Genomic DNA, 21,591 nt, shown 5'->3' on the forward strand with positions numbered 1-21,591 from the left:
AGTAGCTTTTTCAACCTTCTGAAATAAAAAGTTGTCTGCAATGCAGTCCAAGAATTTGTTGGATAGTCTGTGCCCCGCTGTGTTATTTTCCCAACATATATTTGGATAGTTGAAGTCCCCCATCACTACCAAATCTTGGGCTCTGGATGATTTTGTTAGTTGTTTAAAAAAAGCCTCATCCACCTCTTCCACCTGGTTAGGTGGCCTGTAGTAGACTCCTAGCATGACATCACCCTTGTTTTTTACCACTTTTAGCCTAACCCAGAGACTCTCAACACTTCTGTCTCCTATGTCCATCTCCACCTCAGTCCAAGTGTGTACATTTTTAATATATAAGGCAACACCTCCTCCCTTTTTCCCCTGTCTATCCTTCCTGAGCAAGCTGTATCCATCCACACCAACATTCCAATCATGTGTATTATCCCACCAAGTTTCAGTGATGCCAACAATGTCATAGTTGTATTTATTTATTAGCACTTCCAATTCTTACTGCTTATTACCCATGCTTCTCGCATTTGTATATAGGCATCTAAGATACTGGTTCGATCTTTCCTCCCAGTTTTGCCCTGACCCTCCTTTCTCTCTGCCATTATAGCCCACACTCCCTCTTGTTTCCGACCCATCTCCCAGGTCTCCATGTTCCGCACTTACCTGTGGGCTCTGCTCACCTGTCCCCGTCGAATTTAGTTTAAAGCCCTCCTCACTAGGTTAGCCAGTCTGTGTCCAAATAGGGTCTTTCCTCTCCTTGAAAGGTGAACGCCATCTCTGCCTAGCAGTCCTTCCTCGAATAGCATCCCATGGTCAAGGAAGCCAAAGCCCTCCTGGCGACATCATCTTTGCAGCCAGGCATTCACCTCCATGATGCATCTGTCTCTGCCCGGGCCCCTACCTTTGACAGGAAGAATGGAAGAGAATACCACCTGCGCTCCAAACTCCTTCACCCGTATTCCCAGAGCCCTGTAGTCACTCTTGATCCGCTCAGTGTCACACCGCGCAGTATCATTTGTGCCCACATGGATGAGTAGCATGGAGTAGTAGTCAGAGGGCTGGATAATCCTTGACAATGCCTCTGTAACATTTCAGATACGGGCCCCCGGCAGGCAGCATACCTCCTGAGATGAAATGTCAGGGTGACAGATGGGCGCCTCCGTCCCCCTCAGCAGAGAGTCTCCGACCACCACTACCCTACGTTTCCTATTCGCAGTGGTGGCAGCAGACCTCCCAGCCTTAGGGGTACGAGGCTTCTCCTTTACTGTAGGGGGTGATTCCTTCTCTCCTGTATCAAGAAGAGCATAACGGTTACCTATTACCACGGCGGGAGGGTTCGGAGCAGGGGTGGAGCACTGCCTGCTGCCAGAAGTAACCAGCTGCCAGTGTCCACCCTGAGCCATCCCCTCCTCCACCAGTGGTGTATCAGCAGTCCTGTGTACTGGGACAGCTACCTCTGCTGTCTCCACATGGACACTGTCCAGGAATTGCTCGTGGATTCGGATGCTCCTCAACCTAGCCACTTCCTCCTGTAGCTCTCCCACCTGCTGCCTGAGAGATTCCACCAGCAGGCACCTTTCACATTGGATGGTCCCCCCAGCCTGGATATCAGTAAGTGGAAATTGCAAATTACAGTCTCTGCAAAATCACACCAGGATCTGGGTAGAAGCATCCATGCTCAGGCGCTCTGTCTGGCTACAGGCGCAGGTGGAGGATACAGAAGCAGTGCTGGCACAGGTGTTACGGGTCTTCCTAACCATCGTAAGCCTCCCTCTCAAACTCCCTTGTCTGCAGCCCCCTGTCCCCTGAAAGGGTTGTTTAAGCAAGACGTTTTGAATGTAGTTGGTTTATAGGTTTTAAGGGGAATAAAGGGAAATGTTAACGATCCAATCATTGTGGCATAATAAACAGTTACATCGCTCTCACTAAAATTTTGTACAAGACCCACCACTGAGTAGAGTAGGCAATTGTCATCTACTGGCCTGTCAAACAATGTGGACATGGTCATGTATTTCCAGGAAAGATGTTGCAGTATTAAATACTGGTTAGCTTTAACTGGGATATCCGTGTAATAAATGTACTTGCAGTGTATTATTCAGCCTCTAGGTGTTTTTGTGCTGCATAGCATTCCAGAGATTGTGTAGTCTCTAGTAAACAGAGACGACAAAACTGGAATTCAAGCTATGTGGCAACCTGTTTCTCTCATAAGATAGGAGGTTAATTAGAACTCCATAAAACACCTTTTACAAAAGGGAGATGCATTGATTCTGTGCAACCTCTTGTGTCTCTATAAATAAGGGGCTATCACAAAAGTAAAATCTCAAGGAGGGAGCACTCTGTGCTCTGCATAGCCTGCTGCAGTTCTGAGAACAAAATGGCTGCTGCCTTTTCACTCATATAGAGTTCTTAGCAATGTAAAGGTGCAGTGTATAGAATATAAAACTGTAAATTGATGAAGTTTTCAGAGAACAGAGAGTGTAACAATAGCTTAGAAACATACCCAAGCTCAGAGTGACACCCTGTTTACTAAATTATATCAGTGATGGGAGAGCTATGGACTATACAACATTTCAGGATCCCTCTGAAACAGTTTATATAACTCTTTCACAGTTATTTTTTCCCTGTAGATGTTATTTTCCATGATTTGGAATAGTACTGTGAAGATCCCAAAGGGTTCTTTTCTGTACCCCTTACTTTTCAGAATTTATATATTTTTGTTGGGTTCAGTTATGGCAAATCTAACTTATCTCTGCCATATTGATGGAACGTGGATAGCTTTTATTTTTTAAGGGGCTCCATCAACACAGCTGAATAATTTCTGATTAATGTCAATGTTCTCCAGTCTTACATGTTGTTCTTTTAATTAATGTTTAATTTTAATTGTGTTTGGTCTTCAACATTCTCTGGAGGTTGCATCAGCCTTTCCAGTTTTCATTCTTTTGCATATTTTTTTTATTTACACTGACACCATGAGGCAATTTTGCTTTGCCACGTTTGGGTCCAGGTTATGCCCCCTGATCTGCTCTGGTCCCTTCCCCCTTACTCCTCAGAAGGCTCTGTATAAAGTTGGGGATCACATGAGGTGGGAAAAGGACTAGGTAGCCTGGTATGAGAGGTATGTCGGGGGCATTTTGCTGACACGGCCGGCCGAGATGATTTGGGAGAGATGTTACAGCCTAGAGCTTTTCCACAGAACCCCTCTGTGGTGAGGGAGCCCTCTTTTAATAGGGTTCCCAGAAGCAGCTGCAGGCAGGGATAGACACTGGTAGCTTGGCTTCATTCATGTCATGGAGCAATATGAGCACTCAAAGAGGGGGGAGCAAACACAACCTCTCCAATAGAATATGAGAGGAACTTCATGAGGAGTTTCTTAGCCCTCTCCTGAAAGTTGTAACATAACAGGGCAACCCAGCCATTCACAACTATTGTAACAACAGTAAATATACTTTCAACGATCATCCCTGACTTCATTATCCCAAGATACAATTATTTTAATTCATTTGTACAGATCTTCCTAGTAATGTATTGAATAAACTGCAATTTCTCTAGAATTCAGTAACATCAACTCAGCATGTTTCACAGTCACTGTGGTCTCAATATTGGCTTCCAGGGAGGTTTAGGATTGATTTTAATATTCTTTGTTCAAAGCGGACTATCTATAGCCTCATGTTCTGTTATATAAATTATTTTGTTCACTTACCTACTCTTTAGTGCATGTTGTGCTTTGTCGCTCAGAGGTTATTAGACATGCCTAGGGTATAGCTTAAAATGTTTAGAGCTAAAACTTCTCATATTGTACCACAAGTATTTTGAGCTCATTTTATCCTATAATTATCAAGTTGGAGATTCTTTGTATTAAGATAAAGGGCATTTTACATATTCTCTCTTTTCCCCCAAAACAGCTCTGCATCTTTTGCTTAACTATTAATCACCAGGAGAATCACAGAATCTTAGGACTGGAAGTTCCTAGTTCAGTGCCCTGCACTCATGGCAGGATTAATTATTATCTACACTATCCCTGACAGGTGTTTGTCTAACCTGCTCTTAAAACTCTCCAATGGTGGAGATTCCACAGCTTATCCAGGCAATTTATTCCAGTGCTTAGCTACCCTGACAGTTAGGAAGTTTTTCCTATTGTCCAGCCTAAACCACTCTTGCTGCAGTTTAAGCCCATTGCTTCTTCTCCCATCCTCAGAGGTTAAGGAGAGCAATTTTTCCCCTCCTCCTTGTAACAACCTTTAATGTACTTGAAAACTGTTATCATGTCCTCTCTCGGTCTTCTCTTCTCCAGACTGAACAAACCCAATTTTTTCAATCTTCCCTCATAGCCCTTTAATCATTTTTGTTGCTCTTCTCTGGAATTGCTTTCTCCAATTTGTCCACAACTTTCCTGAAATATGGCACCCAGAACTGGATACACTACTCCAGTTAAGGCCTAATCAGTGTGCAGTAGAGCGAAATAATTCTCATGTCTTGCTTGCAATACTCCTGCTAATACATCACAGAATGATGTTTGCTTTTTTTGCTATAGTGTTACACTGTTGACTCATATTTACCTGGTGATCCACTATAACCCCAGATCCCTTTCTGCAGAAACCCCCTTGGGCCTGCCAACTGATGTGCCAAGACTACTTCTGCCCCTGCTTTCCTGCCCTGGCAGCTTGGGACTTCAGTGTCCTGCCTGGTTTGAGCCAGACCTGCTAGCCTGCTGCAAATCCAGATCCAGGTCTGAACCACGTCTCCTAATAGCTGTAGGCTTAATTGAAAGCAACTTAAGAAGTGTTCCTGTCTTTAACACTCAGATGCCCAACTCCCAATGGGGTCAAAACCCAAAATAAATCCATTTTACCCTGTATAAGCTTTTATACATAAATACATACTCATAAATTGTTCGCCCTCTGTAACATTGATAGAGAGATATGCACAGCTGTCCCCTGCCCCCCAGATATTAATACATACTCTGGGTTAATGAATAAGTAAAAGGGGATTTTATTAAATACAAAAAGTAGGATTTAAATGGTTCCAAGTAGTAACAGACAGAACAAAGTGAATTACTAAGCAAAATAAAATAAAACATGCAAGTCTAAGCCTAATACCGTAATAAAACTGAATACAGATAAAATCTCACCCTCAGAGATGTTTCAAAAAGTTTCTTTCACAGACTGGACACCTTCTTAGTCTGGGCACAATCCTTTCCCCTGGTACAGCCCTTGTTCCAGCTCAGGTGGTAAGTAGGGGATTTCTCATGATTGCAGCCCCCTTTGTTCTGTTCCACCCACTTATATATCTTTTGCATAAGACAGGAATCCTTTGTCCCCCTCTGGGTTCCCACCCCTCCTTCTCAATGGAAAAGCACCAGGTTAAAGAGGGATTCCAGTTCGGGTGACATGATCACATGTCACTGTAAGACTTCATTATCCACTTGCCAGCACACATGTATACAGGAAGACTTACAGGTAAAACAGAGCCACCTGCAGTCAATTGTCCTGGTTAATGGGAGTCATCAAGATTCTAAACCACCATTAATGGTCCACACTTTGCATAATTACAATAGGCCCTCAGAGTTATATTTCATATTTCTAGTTTCAGATACAAGAGTGGTACATTTATACAAATAGGATTATCACACTCAGTAGATTATAAGCTTTGTAATGATACCTTACAAGAGACCTTTTGCATGAAGCATATTCCAGTTACATTATATTCACACTCATCAGCATACTTTCATAAAATCATATAGAGTGCAATGTCACAGTAGTCATTTCCCATTGTGTATGTGTGCAGCTGATTACTTAGGAAGGAACAGAGTACTTTGTGTTTGTCCTTTACTGAATTTCATCCTATTTACTTCAGACCATTTTTCCAGTTTGTCTATATCTTTTTGAATTTTAATCCTATCCTCCAAAGTACTTGCAACCCCTCCCAGCTTGGTATTGTCTGCAAACTTTATAACTGTAACTTTAACTCTATACCTTTATCTAAATCATTGATGAAGATATTGAACAGAACCAAAACCAGCACTGATCCTTGTGGGACCCCACTCAATATACTCTTCCAGCTTGTGGGATGCAGTTGGGAGAAGGAGACCAGCATAAAGGCTGCCAACTCTTTCACAACAGGGCTTGTGCTGACAGGAGAAGGCTGGCAGGCTAAACCCATAAGATTGGAAGAAAATGTTCAGATAAAGGGAGCTGGCAAAGCCTTGCAGCTGATTATTCCAAGGCAAGAGGCCAGAAACACAAATCTCAGCTCCAGGGAGAGGGCTAAGGAGGAACTGCCATTTGGAGGAGGGAAATATTGACTGTCCTAAAGATGAGAGACAGAGTAATTAATCAAACCACAGCCAAGGGGCTAGGAGAGGTCTTTGAGGAAACACCTTTGTAGCTAGCTAAGAAGAGGCTGTAAAACCACAGATCCAGGTGGGGATAGCAGAAAGTCCCATGTCCTGGGAAAATGTTGACAAACAGGTCAAAGGTGGAGGGGTGAAGAAACAGTCCTTACCTGACTAAAGGCGGGACCCTGGGTTGGAACCCAGAAGAGAGGGTGGATGTGGGTTCCTCTATCCTTCCCCAGACTAAAAGAGGAGGGATGAGCAGAAGTGAAGGAGGCTGAACCTATGTGCCCAGTAGGGGGTTGAGGACCAGGCTTAGATGTTAGATTTTCTTGTTTTGTACTTTTGCTATTCCCAACAGGGGAATGAACTGAAACATACCCTAGCTGGAGGGCTAGGCCACATAAAACAAACTGTTGTGGCACCTGAAGGACTAAAGAGGGTCCGAAACTGAGAAAATCCTTGCAACACTGCTCCTGGACATTAAGAGATGACCTCCTGAGGTCTCTTCCAACCCTAATATTCTATGATTCTAAGAGGCACTCTGGAAGTGAGGCTCAATTATAAATTCAAACTAATTTTCCCATCCAAGGGTAACAACTTTTTGATCTATTTTTTCTAGCTAAAGGGAAACTCCCTTTCCAGCAGAAGCTCACTTCATCTCTGCAAATCACTTTCATAACATGGAAAGATTTCAGATAGTTAGATTCCAAAAAAATAATACTCTATAAATAAATATCCTCATTAAATTGCAGGGGTATATTGAGTAGCCAGGCATTCGTTATGTTGATATGTGGTGTTACTTAATTAAAGTGATTTTTCTTTTTTTCTATGGCACATTTTATTTAAAAATATTGATACGGGAAGCCTTTATTCCAAGGAAATGGAATATAGCCCTAATTTTACACCACTGCATCTGTTGTCCACGTAGTTTTGTGTTATCTAATATTATATTCATCATACCATTTCTATTCTTGAGAGCCAAAGAGCATATTTCACTGAGGTGAATAATAACATGGGTATATAAAATGGCATTCGGTAGTGCTCGGACCTGAACTACTTATGTACCAGAGTGAGATTTGTAACCATATGCCTTATACATAGGTTACAATGTATTGTGCTGTATTTTACATTCTAGTAGGGATGAGATTCAATAAGTATTTTCCATACAGTTTCCCAGTGGCTTTTTTTGGCTTGTGAGCTTCAGATAAAATCAATTTTTTGCAAAAGTCTCATTATTTTCCTGATCAGTCTATTGATAGGATCTGAGCTCCAGTATGATCAATGATGACTACTTTAACTCCTTCCAAAGAGATTCTGTAATGCATAAATGTCTATTTAGTTGTGATGCATTCCGTCATTGTCAGGGGCATTCCGTCATTGTCAGGGGCATTGTCTCTCTGCTGCAGACAAGATTCAGTCTGTATAGATTTTTTTTTTAATTCCAACCTATTGTTGCCAGTGTGCATTAAACATGATCCAATGCTTCATATCACTGCATCATATTGAGCATAAAAAGACATATTAAAATGTGAAAAATATGTTCTGAAAATTTTTTCTTGTAGAAAATAGAGGAACCTTTTATACGCTAGAGGTCTGTGAAAGCAGTTCACTTTTTATGAAGCCTTATCCAGAGGTTTTCCATCGCTTTTATAATGTACTACTTCCAAAATGCAGAACTATGAAGCCTGTGTCTTGACAAAATTCCATTTTAAGTAACTATATTCTTTTTACCTATAATTTCCCCTATAACTTCATTTAGATTACTCACTTTTTTCATATTCTCTCATTACTATTGTGTACTGTTGAAGTGCAAGGTGTTAAATAGTGCCCATATCATCTCAGAAGAGGCAGCATTTTAACAGTGGGGTCAGTGAAGTGATTCAAGAACAGGGATACCATTGGATCAGATAATACTCAAAGTCAGTGGCCAAATATTTTTATCTGGGCAGGGATTTGTAATAGGAATAATAGAAGATTAGGGCTGGAAGAGACCTCAGGAGGTCATTTAGTCCAACCACCTGCTCAAAGCAGGACCAACCCCAACTAAATCATCCCATCCAGGGCTTTGTCAAGCCAGGCCTTAAAAACCTCTAAGGATGGAGAATCCACCACCTACCTAGGCAACCCATTCCAGTGCTTTACCACCCTCCAAGTGAAATAGTTTTTCCTAATATCCAACATAGACCTCCCCCACTGCAACTTGAGACCATTGCTCCTTATTTCATCATCTGCCACCACTGAGAACAGCTGGGCTCCATCCTCTTTGGAACCCCTCTTCAGGTAGTTGAAGGCTTCTATCAAATCCCCCCTCACTCTTCTTGTCTGCAGACTAAATAACCCCAGTTCCCTCAGCCTCTCCTCATAAGTTATGTGCCCCAGCCCCCTAATCATTTTTGTTGGCCTCCGCTGGACTCTCGCTAATTTATCCACATCCTTTATGTAGTGGGGACCCCAAAACTGGATTCAATACTCCAGATGTGGCCTCACCAGTGCTGAATAGAGGGGAATAATCACTTCCCTGGATCTGTGGGCAATGCTCCTACTAATGGAGCCCAATATGCCATTAGCCTTCTTGGCAACAAGGGCACACTGTTGACTCATATCCATCTTCTTGTCCACTGTAATCCCCAGGTCTTTTTCTGCAGAACTGCTGCTTAGCCAGTCGGTCCCCAGCCTTTAGCAGTGCATGGGATTCTTCCATCCTAAGTGCAGGACTCTGCACTTGTCCTTGTTGAACCTCATCAGATTTCTTTTGGCCCAATCCTCCAATTTGTCTAGGTCGCTCTGGACCCTATCCCTACCCTCCAGCATATCTACCTCTCCCCCCAGCTTAGTGTCATCCGCAAACTTGCTGAGGGCGCAATCCATCCCATCATCCATATCACTAATGAAGATCTTGAACAAAACTGGCCCCAGAACTGATTATTAAATGTGGGAATTTAAATGTAGGAATATAATAAACATTTAAATAATGAGCTATTTGCTTAATAATAGTTGCATATGACAGGTGTGTATCTCAAAGAAACTGTACTAATAAGTATCTAGCAGCATGTGATTAATGCGCACAAAGCTTTCTCTTACCTGTAGGTGCCACCTCTACAATTCAGTGTTAAGACACTGTCAGGCATAAGGTCCTGCAGCTGTGCCTGCTCCATCTCCTGGCAGCCTAATGAGCAGAGCTGTACTGTGTCAGCCCCAGTGTTTGTCAATATCTGGTCCAGGGACTGGTGCTGGTCCCTGAGATCTCCCTGACACAGTTTAGGAAGGCAGCAAGCTGGTCCCTGGTATCAAAAAGGTTGAGAACCTCTGAGCTAGATCACCTGACTGAACACCACACTTGATTGGCCAAGGAAACTAGCAGGCTTGCTCTTAAGCCCAGCAGCAGCAGTTTGCCAACTACTCAAAGCATTTGCCCAGGGCTGCAATAGCGCCTGCTCTTGTCTAGTTCCAAGCCCTGCTCCTGCCTTGCCTTACTCCAAGTAACCTGGCTGTAACCCTTGGCTCTGATTCCTGACTTTGGATCTCACCCTTGGCTCTCTTAGATCTCTTTATTTTAGACATGTTTCTATTTTCCTTTCTACTTCTCACCTTAAAATGTGAGTGTGTGGTCACATTATAGGACAAACTCAGTCTGGTGTAAGCATTGTAGTTGCCAGTGGATTCCATAGGAGTTGCACCTGCCAAACTTAGTGTTTAAATTTGGTCCTCTTCCTCTGCTAGAGAGACAAATAGTTCCCCCATTTCACTCATTGTTTTAAATGTGGGTAAATAACTTAGGTTTAGTGTGTCTTCCATAGTGGTAATTGTTACAGATACCGCTTCTCAGGGTGGTAACCAAGGAACCAAAAGGAATCCACCCCGTTCCTAGTTCACTAGGATAGTTCACACATTCCACCATTAAAACACTGTTTATGGTTCAATTTTTGTTTTGTGCCCCAAATAATAAACATTAATTCAAGCCTTCGAATAAAATAACCCAATCTCATCATAACTGGATGCTTATCATAAAACATCAGCAGATAGAATGGGCGTTATTTCCCTACACTTCCAAGTGCAATTGGAAATAACTGTAGTGCCTGATTTTTGCTTTTAATGAAAACTACTGCAAGGCTCCTCGGGTCACAACTGGAAATAGAAATTGGAGAAGAAGAATTTCCCAATTAGGCTTGTGGAGTGTGAGAGTCTCTGAGACTGGTATTTTCACTATACATTTACGCCTGGAGCTAAGGGTGTGATTCCCAGCTTGAGGTAGCACACAAAAAATAGTAGTGTAGCGATGGTAGCAAGGGCAGTGGCATGCGGTGGCATGGGATAGCCTTCCCGAATTCATATCTATGGGGTCTGTGCACGTACTTGGGGTGGCTAGCCTGTGTCACTGCTCACCACTGCCTGTGCTACCCCCTGTGCTACACCCAACTCAATGTGGATGGAGCCTTTTTTTTTTTTTACTTGACTGAAAACAGTAAGGAACAGTACCAGAAATCTGTTCAGTGAGCCTGTTCCTATGAGATATCTGACCCAAATTTGCAAGTCACTGGGGATTGGATAGTTTGGCAGGCAGGGAATGGGGAGGCAGGTAGGAAGAAAAGTGGCTTTATGACATCATTCCAGCTTCTCAGTCCTGAAGCCAGAAGGCACCACATAAGTAAGCCCCCAATCCAACACAGCCTTAGGACAGCTGAGGACAGCCAGAGTGTATCAGTCCTCTGGCTCTACCCCTTTCCCTGGCCTGCCTCCTATACTTCTGCTGTCCCATCTGGAAACAGGCTCTGAAACTGGGGGAGTCTTCAGGAAATCAGTTAAGACACCTTTAAATTCAATTTATTCCACCAATGTGGCACAAAGGCCCTCAACAGGATAGAGGATCTGGCCCCTGTACTTTTGGGAATTTAATTCAAACCATCTCTGAATCTTTGGAATTTTGCCTATCACCACCTATTATGTGACCGAACATATTCTGAACAAAGAGTAGTGATAATTAAATAATACATGTATAATGTTTTTCATTCTGCACAACTGGCTATGTCAGAACAATTCTTTCATATCTTTAAAGCCTTCATGATTACTATTATATAATCAATGCTAGAAGAAAAATCCTTAAATCAAGTTATCCCCCCGACATACCCACCTGTTGGTGGGAGAAATGACTAGAAAGAACAAGTCCTCAGCCTGACCCTCCCTTAGATCAGAAATAGATGAGAATTGATTTAAATTCCCCACCTTTCATCTCCTACACAGCTTTGATATTTTCTTAATGTGAAATATTCCCTTCTAGCATTTTCCCTCCACTCAACTCTACTTGGGTTTAAAGTCAGATAATCTTCAGAGAGGCATTGCTTTTCGTAGACTGTGTCTGAACAGAATATGAAAAACTTCTAAGGTTCATCACTGTCACTTGCCACCACAATACCTGTCATTTGGTGGAGCAGTTCAAAAGCCTATCAACTGTAACAATATGTTGTTAGATAGTTGGGTATCAGTTTTATAACATGGAAATGACAGCTTGGTTTAGACCAAGTATTGTCTCAGTGGCATGTACAGCTACTATTGTGGTATCAAAAGAACAAAATACTAAAACTAGATAAAAGAGAGGCAAATAACAAGGAAATGGGAACACATACTTTAACTATTTTCAGCCACAGATGGATCCTTAATTTAGAGTTAAGAGTTGCTTGGGTATATTTTCTTACAACACTGGACACTTAAGCAAAAAGACCCTAGGTCAAGGAAACTATCACATCCATTTGCAAAGCATTGATGTAGACATGGCAGCGAATGAGGTAAACACAGGGATGGATTTTAAGTGTCAGGCTGCAACTTTATTAAACTTAACACAGGGGAGGTGTGATGGGAGAGATGACCTACCATGTCATCCATACTCTCACCAACCAGGCATTTTAGGTGGTTCCAGTGGAGGGTTCCAGGGCTCCTACCATGCAACCCATAACTTGGGGTACACTCTCCTCAGCCTAGCCCTATGACTCAGCTCACTCTTCTGAGTCCCACCACCCACTGCATTGCAAGGGGGCCAAAGGCATTAAAATTAAGGACCATGGCCCATGAAGTCCCCAAGGTCTTCCCTTGTCCCATGACCACAGAGCGTATCAGTAAAATCTCAGGGAATTTTTGTTTTTGAGAATCATTCCTTTATCCTTTTAATCAAAGTGTAAACCAGATGCAAGATGCAATGGACTAATATCCCTACCAAGTACTATCACTAATTTTTAAATTCTATTCTTGTCTAACTTAACTGCTCTTCCAGGATGCTGTAAGGCAGTGGTATCCAAACTCTGGGGCATGTCCCTCTAGGAGGCGTGGAGAAATGTTTGGGGAGCACCTGGGGGAGCCCAGGCAAGACATCAGGGTGCGGTGGGGAGGGAGTGCCACCCAGCCCCGCTCTGCCTCCAGTCCAGCTCTGGCCCCAACAGCAGCTCTGCTCTTCCCCTCAGTCCAGCTCCATCCCCAGCCACAGCTCTGTCTCCAGCCCAGCTCTGGCCCAGCCGCAGCTCCGATCCACCCCCAGCCCATCTCCATCCTCATTCCTTCTCCACCCCCAAGCTCCAGCTCCTCCCCATCCCCAGATCTGCCACCAGCTCCACCTTCAGCCCAAGCTGCTTAGCCAACTGTGCAGTAATGGGGGGGGAGGGCAGATATCATTATTGGTAAAGGGGGGTGCAACAGGAATAATTGGGCAGCACTGCTGTAAGGAATATGGAAAAACTCCCCCAACCTCTGCCAATTCGGCCCTTATGGGAGGAAAAAATTCCTTCCTGACCCCAAAACCTCGCAGCATCATTAAAACACAACTGAGTTTACCAGTAGTGTTGGGAGGGTGGGGCTGATGCAACAGAGCAAAAAGATGCTCTGTGTGACCCAGGCTAGGGTTTAAATTAATGAAAGGGTGGAGAGGGACCAATGAGCTCGCATCCTCCCCAAACTAGCCAATCAGTGTCTAGAGACTGAAGGGGAGGAGCACCTCTGCATCTGCTCAGTATGAGTTCTCCTCCCACATCTAACTGGGGTTGTTTCAATCACTGCTGTTCCCATCAAGTTTCCCGCCTGTGGAGGAAGGTGGGTGGCATTAGCTCACTGTCCTTATGATACTCACCCATAACAACGCACTCTATAACATGCCCACTTTAATTTTGTCAGTATTATCACATGCTGTATGCACATCAAAGAACTGAAAATTACACTGCAACATATATCTTTAACTCTGACCTTCCAATGCCTCGTTAATTACTAATTTTGTGACCATTCTAATCAGCTTCCAAGGCCGAATGGGACCATTGTGATCATCTTGTCTGACCTCCTGAATAACAGAGGCCATAGAACTTCCCCAAAATAATTCCTAGAGAATATTTTATAGAAAAACATCCAATCTTGGTTTTAAAATGGTCAGTGATGGAGAATCCACCATGACCCTGATTAAATTTTTCCAACAGTTAAATACTCACCATTAAAAATGTACACTTGATTTCCAGTCTGAATTTGTCTAGATTCATCTCCCAGACATTGAATCCTGTTATACCTTTATCTGCTAGATTGGAGAGCCCATAATGAAATAGTTGTTCCCCATGTAGATACTTATAGGCTGTAATCAAGTCACCCCTTAACTTTCTCTGTTAAACTAAATAGATGGACTCAGGGCATCAATGACTCAATCACTACAAGGCATGTTTTCTAATCCTTTAATCATTTTCGTGGTCCTCCTCTGAACCTCTCCAACTGTGGGCATCAAAACTGAACATTGTATTTGGCACTGATGTGACCGCTGCTGGAATATTGAGGCAAAATAATCTTTCTACTCTTGGCGAAGATTCCCCTGTTTATGCATCCCAGGATCACATTAGCTCTTTTGGCCACAGCATCATATTGGGAGTTTATGTCAAGCTGATTATTCACCACGGCCACTCAATCTTTTTCAGAGACACTGCTTCCAAGGATAGAGTCCCCCATTCTGTGAGCATGGCCTACATTTTTTGTTCCTAAATGTAGACATGTAGCCATATTAAAATGCCTGTGGTTTGCTTTTGCCCCGTGTACTAAGCAATCCAGATCACTTTATATCAGTGAGCTATTCTCTTCATTATTTACCAATCCCCTACAATCTTTGTGTCATCTTCAAACTTTATCAGTGATTTTATTTTTTCCAGGTCATTGTTAAAAATGTAAAGTAGCATAGAACTGATTCCTGCAGGACCCCTCTAGAAACACCTGCTTGATTTCCCATCTACAGCTACATGTTGAAATCTATCAATTTACCAATTCTAATCCATTTAATGGCTGCCATTTTAATTTTATATTATGCTAGTTTTTTAAATCAAAATGTCATGTGGAACTAAGTCTTATAGAAATTGAAGTGTATTGTGTCAACACTATGTTACTTTATCAGTCAAACTTGTAATCTTATAAAAAAAATCAAGATAGTTTGACAGGGTCTATTTTGCAAAAATACATGTTGATGTGCATTAATTATATTATACTCTTTTAGTTCTTTATTAATAGAGTAGCATATCAGCCACTCCAATATCTTGCCTGTGATGGATGTCAGACTGACGTGCCTATAATTACCCAGCTAATCCTGTTTACCCTTTTTAAAACTGGCACAACTTTAGCTTTCTTCCAGTCTTCTGGAACTTCCCCAGTGCACCAGAACTTACTGAAAATCAACATTAACGTCCCACCGAGTTCCTCAGCCAGCTCTTTTAAAAGTTCTTGGATGCAAACTATCTGGACCTGCTGTTTTACATCCTCCAGAGATACTAGTGGAGTGGAAATAATAGAATCACCATATGAAGAGATTATTTTTTCTGTTTTTTTCCCCAAATACAGAACAGAAATATTTATTGAACACCCCTGCCTTTTCTGCATTACTATTAATAATTCTACCATCTAGTAATGAACCAATACCATTTTCAGGATTCTTTATGTTCCTAATATAATTTTTTAAAACGCCTAATTGTCCTTAACTCTGTTGGCCATATATTTCTCCTTATCAGTTTTCTGTAATTCCTAACTTCTGATTTATATTCATTGCTGCCAACTTCCCCTTTCTTCCATTTGTTAGATTTTTTTTCTAGCAGCCTTCACTCCTTTCTAATCCAATTTCTTAAAAAAAAAAAAAAAAATCCAGCTCAGCCTTCTTCCTCAGTTGTGGCTTTCTGGGCAACTAGTAAGGTGTACTTAGTTAATTTCCAATTGTCATTGTCATTTTTCTGATTAAATTCTTCCTCCCACCTGATCTGGCTCATAACTGTTTTTAGCTTTGTGAAATTGGCCCTTTTAAATCTGTGTGTGTGTGTGTGTGTGTGTGTGTGTGTGTGTGTGTGTGCAGGGCCGGCTCTGGCTTTTTGGCCGCCCCAAGCAAAAAAATAAACAAAAACCTGCAGCGCAGCCGGAGCACGGGTGCAGGGGGACCGGCTGGGGGGGGGGAGGGAGCGGAGGGGAGAGAGAGAGAAGGGGGCGGTCAGGGCTACAGCAGGGGCGCTGCCACGCGGCCCGTCCCGCTGCGCCGCCTCCTGCCGCCTGCTGCGAGGGCTCTGCTCCGGTCGGCGGTGAGGGAAGGAAGAGGACTGCCCTGCAGGGCACTCTGGTTCTCCGTGCCACCGCCCCCTACAGGGCGGCCGGAGTGGAACAACAACAACAACAAAAAAGCGGCCGTGCCGCCCTAGGATTGGGCAGAATGCCGCCTCGAACAATCTGCCGCCCCAAGCACCAGCTTGCTCAGCTGGTGCCTGGAGCCGGCCCTGTGTGTGTGTGTGATATAAAAAAATTACTAGTGGTGTGGATTTTATTCTGCTTCCAGATTATATGATCCAGTCATGACCACTTGTACCTGAGCTACTATTAATTTTTAGTTCTGTGATCAGTTCCTCTTTATCTGTTAGGAAAAGGGCTAATATAGAATTCCCACATATAGACTGCAACACTTTTTGAGTTAGGAAATTGTCCTCTGTAATGTTCAGAACTTCCAGTGATGTTTTATTACTGGCAGTGTGACACCTCCAGCATACGATCCTCCATCAGGATCACACAGGTGTTTCCCCTCTCCCCCTACACATTATAGAAGGTGCTTAAGGAGGTAGTTATCCTGTTCCCTTCTGTGATTTGGTGGTTTATAGCAGACACCAACTAATACCCCATCCTGTGCTTTATTTGTTAGGACATTGATCCATAAGCACTGAAGATTTTTTTCCCCAAGTTATCAGTGACTCAGACAGGTAGTGCCATTTTTGACTGGATGCCACTGCCCCTGCTCTTTTGCTTACTCGAGCCTTCTTAAATAGCTTATGACAATTGATTTTAACATCAGTCATGCAAATCATCCCACCAGGTTTTAGTAATAACAACTAGATGAGCAATTCCAATCTCTCTTATTTGGTACCCAGGCTCCTATCATTGGTGTATAGGCAATTAAATAATTTCTTCTTTTTGTGTCATTTGGTTGCTTAATTGGTTGTTTTTGTTTTGTTGTTCTCAACATCTCAATTTTGTGCTGAGTGCTCGTATCATCCCTCTTTTTACCCTCACCTTTTGCTGTTAGTTTAACCCCCTTCTGACTACTCTAGTCAGCCTGTCCCTGAGGAGATTGGTCCATTTTTTTCTAGAAAGAGAGCTGTATAGTTTGGACGGCATCCACCTCAGTAGAAAGGGGACCAAAGTTCCTCAGAATCCTCTACTGTACACCAGTTACCAAGCCAACTGTTCACTTCCAGAGTTTTTTGCATTCTGTCTTCCTTCAATCATGGGACAGAAAATATCTCAGAGAAGATCACTTGGATCTTCTTCTTCTTCAGCACGCTTCTGAGTTCCCTGAAGTCATCCATCCATGAGATATCCCCTGATGCAGTGTCATTAGTGGCAATATGAACCATCACCAACAGATCCTTGACCATTGGATAGGCTTCTGAAGTCAGTTTTAGTGTTGTGGCATACCTTGGCTCCAGGAAGGCAGCACACTGTCCTGTTGTCAGCCTGTCCCTTGCAGAAGGTTCTTTCAATGCTTCTGAGTATTGAATCTCCAGCAAGGAACAACTATCTTTCTTAAGTGACTGCAGAACTCTTTTCAGACAAGCTTTATTTTCTTACAGGTTGGGCCAAACTACCATCCTCATGTGTCCTGTATATCTCTCTGTTCCCTTGGACTTGCTGGATCTTGAGAGATATCTTGCAAAGTTTCCACATTGTGGACCTGGTATCAATTGAAAATTTCTAGCTGTCTGGAATTTCTTAAGGTCCTCTTCTCTCTGGTGGCCACAGCCTGCCTTTTCTCGTCTGTCTCCAACCATGTAGAATGCTGCTGTGATCTCTTGCCCCTGGTAGTTATGAACTGCCAGGCCCCCTCTCAGTTCCTCTGTCTGATTCCTTGGTGACCAGCTCCATTCTTCCTTGTACCTGGGGTACTGGAGTTTCCCAAATTTCTAGGAATTCCTCCACTTTTCTGAATCTTAGTAGCTTGTCTACTTGCTCCTCCAATCCAATAATCTTTTCCTCCAGCACAGCCACCAACTTGCACATTAAATCCCTTCTGTCTTCAGGCAAGAAAGAGAACATGTACATCTCTTGCAGGTCATCACAGTTCTATTGCTGGCCATCTTGATATCACACCTAGTGTTGAACCTGAAAGGAAAGCCCGTCACACTCCCTCTGAAGTACTCTTGTTAACTGTCTCTGTTTGCGGCTATTTTGTTTGCCTAGGAAGTTACTTATTATACAAATTATCCCCTACTTAGCTTGGCTCAGCTCAACTTGATCCCTCACCACCAGGGAGCAGTTAACCATTCAGACTTCAAACAGCTAGGTTGAGCAAAGCTCCCAGGATTAGAGCCTTTCAGCCTTTAGCAAGGCACCCTTGTTATTCAGAGGCCCACGGGCCAACTATGCAGCCTCTACATACAGAACAAAAAAACAGTCAACCAATCAACCCACTGACAGACCAAATGCATGACTCATCCAATCCCACAACCTCCAAGCACAGAGTCTGCTGCTACTCCCTCTGAAACTCCCCATTACCTGCCTCATAACATTGCAGTCCTAGCTTCTTAATATAGCACACACCAGACATAGAAAGGTGATTACTTAATCAATATTTCTTACATTATGAACAGTGTGATCTTTCCTTGCATCATGTACAGAGAATGGTAAGTACTGCAAATATGTGACTAGTGGAACACAAACAACTGTACCCTCTAGAAACTATTTTGCAGCATATTCTTGTGGATGGTGGATGCATTATTGCAACAATTTTTATTGATAGGCTTGAGGAACACATTTTGTGAATGAATCCACTCATGGTGGATAGACAGGGCTTGAGGAAAAACAAGTCACTTCTGGATTGTGAGATCCAAAAGTTCTGTGTGTATATTTTTGGTGGTGGTTTTTATCTGATAGCGCCAGCATTACATTACTTGCCTAACAGACAAAGTGACATACTCCTGAGAGGCAAACAGAAATAAGGGGGTTTTTGTTTTTAAAAGGGACTTCTGAAACAAGGATTTCTGGTCCCCTTTTGCAGTCAATTTTCTGAATGGCTTATGTTAGTGCTCCAAACAACTTGTCCTCTTATTAAAAACAACAACAACAGGGTGTATTTGTGAAATCCTCCAGCAAAATTGAGACTGACTTGGCAGATAATAGCATCTTAAACTAAGGCCACGATGAACTCACTAATAATAACATTTGAGTTTCATTAGTACCTTTCATGTAACCGGTCTCAATGTTCTGCAAGCAACAATTCTGTGGGGAGATATTACTGATGAGTAAACTGTATCACAGAAATTACTTTCAAACAGAAAATGAAAACATTTTAATGGTGACTACTATGAATGATTTGCCAACGGCCAGAGTTTGAGCCCATGGAGGGAGACTGTGACTGACTCAGAAATAGAAACCAGGATTCCTGATTTACAGGCCCCTGTTCTAACTAGTAGATACCACTACCCAACATGAAATTGGCTAACTATTAGACACCACCAAAAAAAAAAAAATCAAGATTCTGATTTAAAAAATCTTGTACAAATGACTGCTTGAATTTAAGATTTTCTGCTGCTTAATCTTTGCTAGAAACAGTTATTTGCCAAAGTTGTGAATCAGTTGGAATTGGCTCTGTACTGAATATGTAAGATTGCTAGCTGTTGTATTCATTCAGAAATGATATGGTCTGACCCCTACATCTACAAAAACTTTTATTTCCATTCCACTGGCTCTGACGAGCAGATAAGTCAGTGGTGGGCAACCTGCGGCCCGCGGACCACACGCAGCCCATCAGGGTAATCCGCTGGCGGGCCACGAGACAGTTTGTTTACATTGACAGTCCAAGGCATGGCACATCACAGTCCACAGGCATGGCTGCCCACAGCTCCTAGTGGCTGAGGTTCACTGTTCCTGGCCAATGGGAGCTGCAGGCAGCTGTGCCTCTGGATGGTCAATGTAAACAAACTGTCTCGCGGCCTGCCAGCGGATTACCCTGACGGGCCACGTGCAGCCCATGGGCCACAGGTTGGCCACCACTGAGATACGGTGTTATACTGAACCACTTCAGTTCATTAGTAGCTATGCTTCTTTTTGTGGATAATATTGGCTAGATGAGGGTCAAAGGAATTATAAATAATCCTCTTCTCCTAAGGCACTAGAAAAAGCATGATTCTGATACTCAGTAATTTGAATTGTTCCTGTGTGACAGCTTCATTGTCAGGATCCTGAACTGAGCCTAAGGCTCTTCATCCAGATCATGTAAAATAATTGAGCAGTAGGTACTAACAAGACTTAAATCTTGAAGACTCTGTAATTTTCCCATATTGTTTTACTATATTCTATTATGTCTGGGTGATAATGAAGTCTATAATTATAACAACTTCTTTGCATTAGTGCTTAAACTGGTTGTCATTTTTTGCTGAGATAGTAACTACTGGATTTTCAGGTTTGAGGGTGGGAGTTGGAAACTAACATTACATAAGCACTGGAGTTTTAAAATTTTAAAGAAACCTTACATAGTTCATGTTACCTGTAAACCTGTGCTATTTCTTCTGCAAGCTTTTACTTCTAGCTGTTGAAGTATGGTGCTATCATGGGAGAATAAGCAGCCGGGAAACTTTTAAGGGTATATTGGACACAGTCACTATGTTCCCAAGCTCAGATTCATTCCTGGCTGTTCCTAGGGCCTCGGAATATGTTGGGAGGAGGAGGACATCTGATGACCCCATCCATCCTCCCATGCGTGACTTGGAATCTGCTGGCCCTTTCATGGTGGAATGCTGCATTTATTCTTAGTTAATAACAATAACATACTTTGTAAATTAAGAACATTAAGTGCTAAATCTTAATATTATTTCCACAAACCTTCCTCTTCACTCCTATCCATGTGTGATAGCCATGCCATTCTGTTCCCTGACATACATTAAATAGTGTTTAAGTCATGCTTGTTGTATGCCGGCCTGTTCTGATCTGGCTCTTGAATCAGTATTTGGCTTATAGTTTGTGTTATACATGTTTTATGTAAATTTATATGAGTTGCTGTCTCTTTATCTGTTAGAGGATGCAGTAGATAAATTATGGTCAGATCCTGAGATGCAGATGACTCCTGGGGGAAAGATGCAGACGACTCCTAGATGATTTTACTACTGAAAGTGAGAGTCTTAGTATATAGAAGAACAAATTCTGTCCTTAGACAGCAACAGGAACCAAGGATTTAGCTCTTAACCAAACCTCACTACAAGATTTGAATATGTTAACATAGTTACATAGCAATTTATGTTACATTTTTGGCATCATCTTTCCCCCTACAATATGCACTAGACTCCTTTCTGAATTCTAGTAAAAAAGACTCATATTCACAATACCTGTGGCTTTTTTCTAATGCAAACCCTCATTCAGCAGAACTATCTCTTTACATTTCTAAGAGGCCAATATGTTAAGTATAGTCAATGCCTGTGAGGCAGGATCAAATTCAAGGTAACAGCTAAGTGAAGATCATGATTCTAAGCTGGCTTTCAACAAGCCAGCATAAACTCCTAGATGTGGCATGAGTCCAAACCTATTTAGGATATTGAATAGTATGGGTGTTCAGAATGATGAGAGTACCAGGAATGGCAGGATCTCCAGGAAGCAGAAAGAAAAGAACAGCAAGTAGCACAGAATAAAGTACAAGGATTTTTTTTTTGTTAGATATGAAAGATTTAAATATGTGTGTGCAAAATTAAACTGCTAAATACAAAACTCTAGGGTAAATCCAGCTTGTAATATGGTGGAGCATTAAAAGGGAGAGGAGA

This window comes from Terrapene carolina, unplaced genomic scaffold (assembly GCF_002925995.2).
Source record: "Terrapene carolina triunguis isolate 2854851 unplaced genomic scaffold, T_m_triunguis-2.0 Scaffold58, whole genome shotgun sequence".
Lineage (NCBI taxonomy): Eukaryota > Metazoa > Chordata > Testudines > Emydidae > Terrapene > Terrapene triunguis.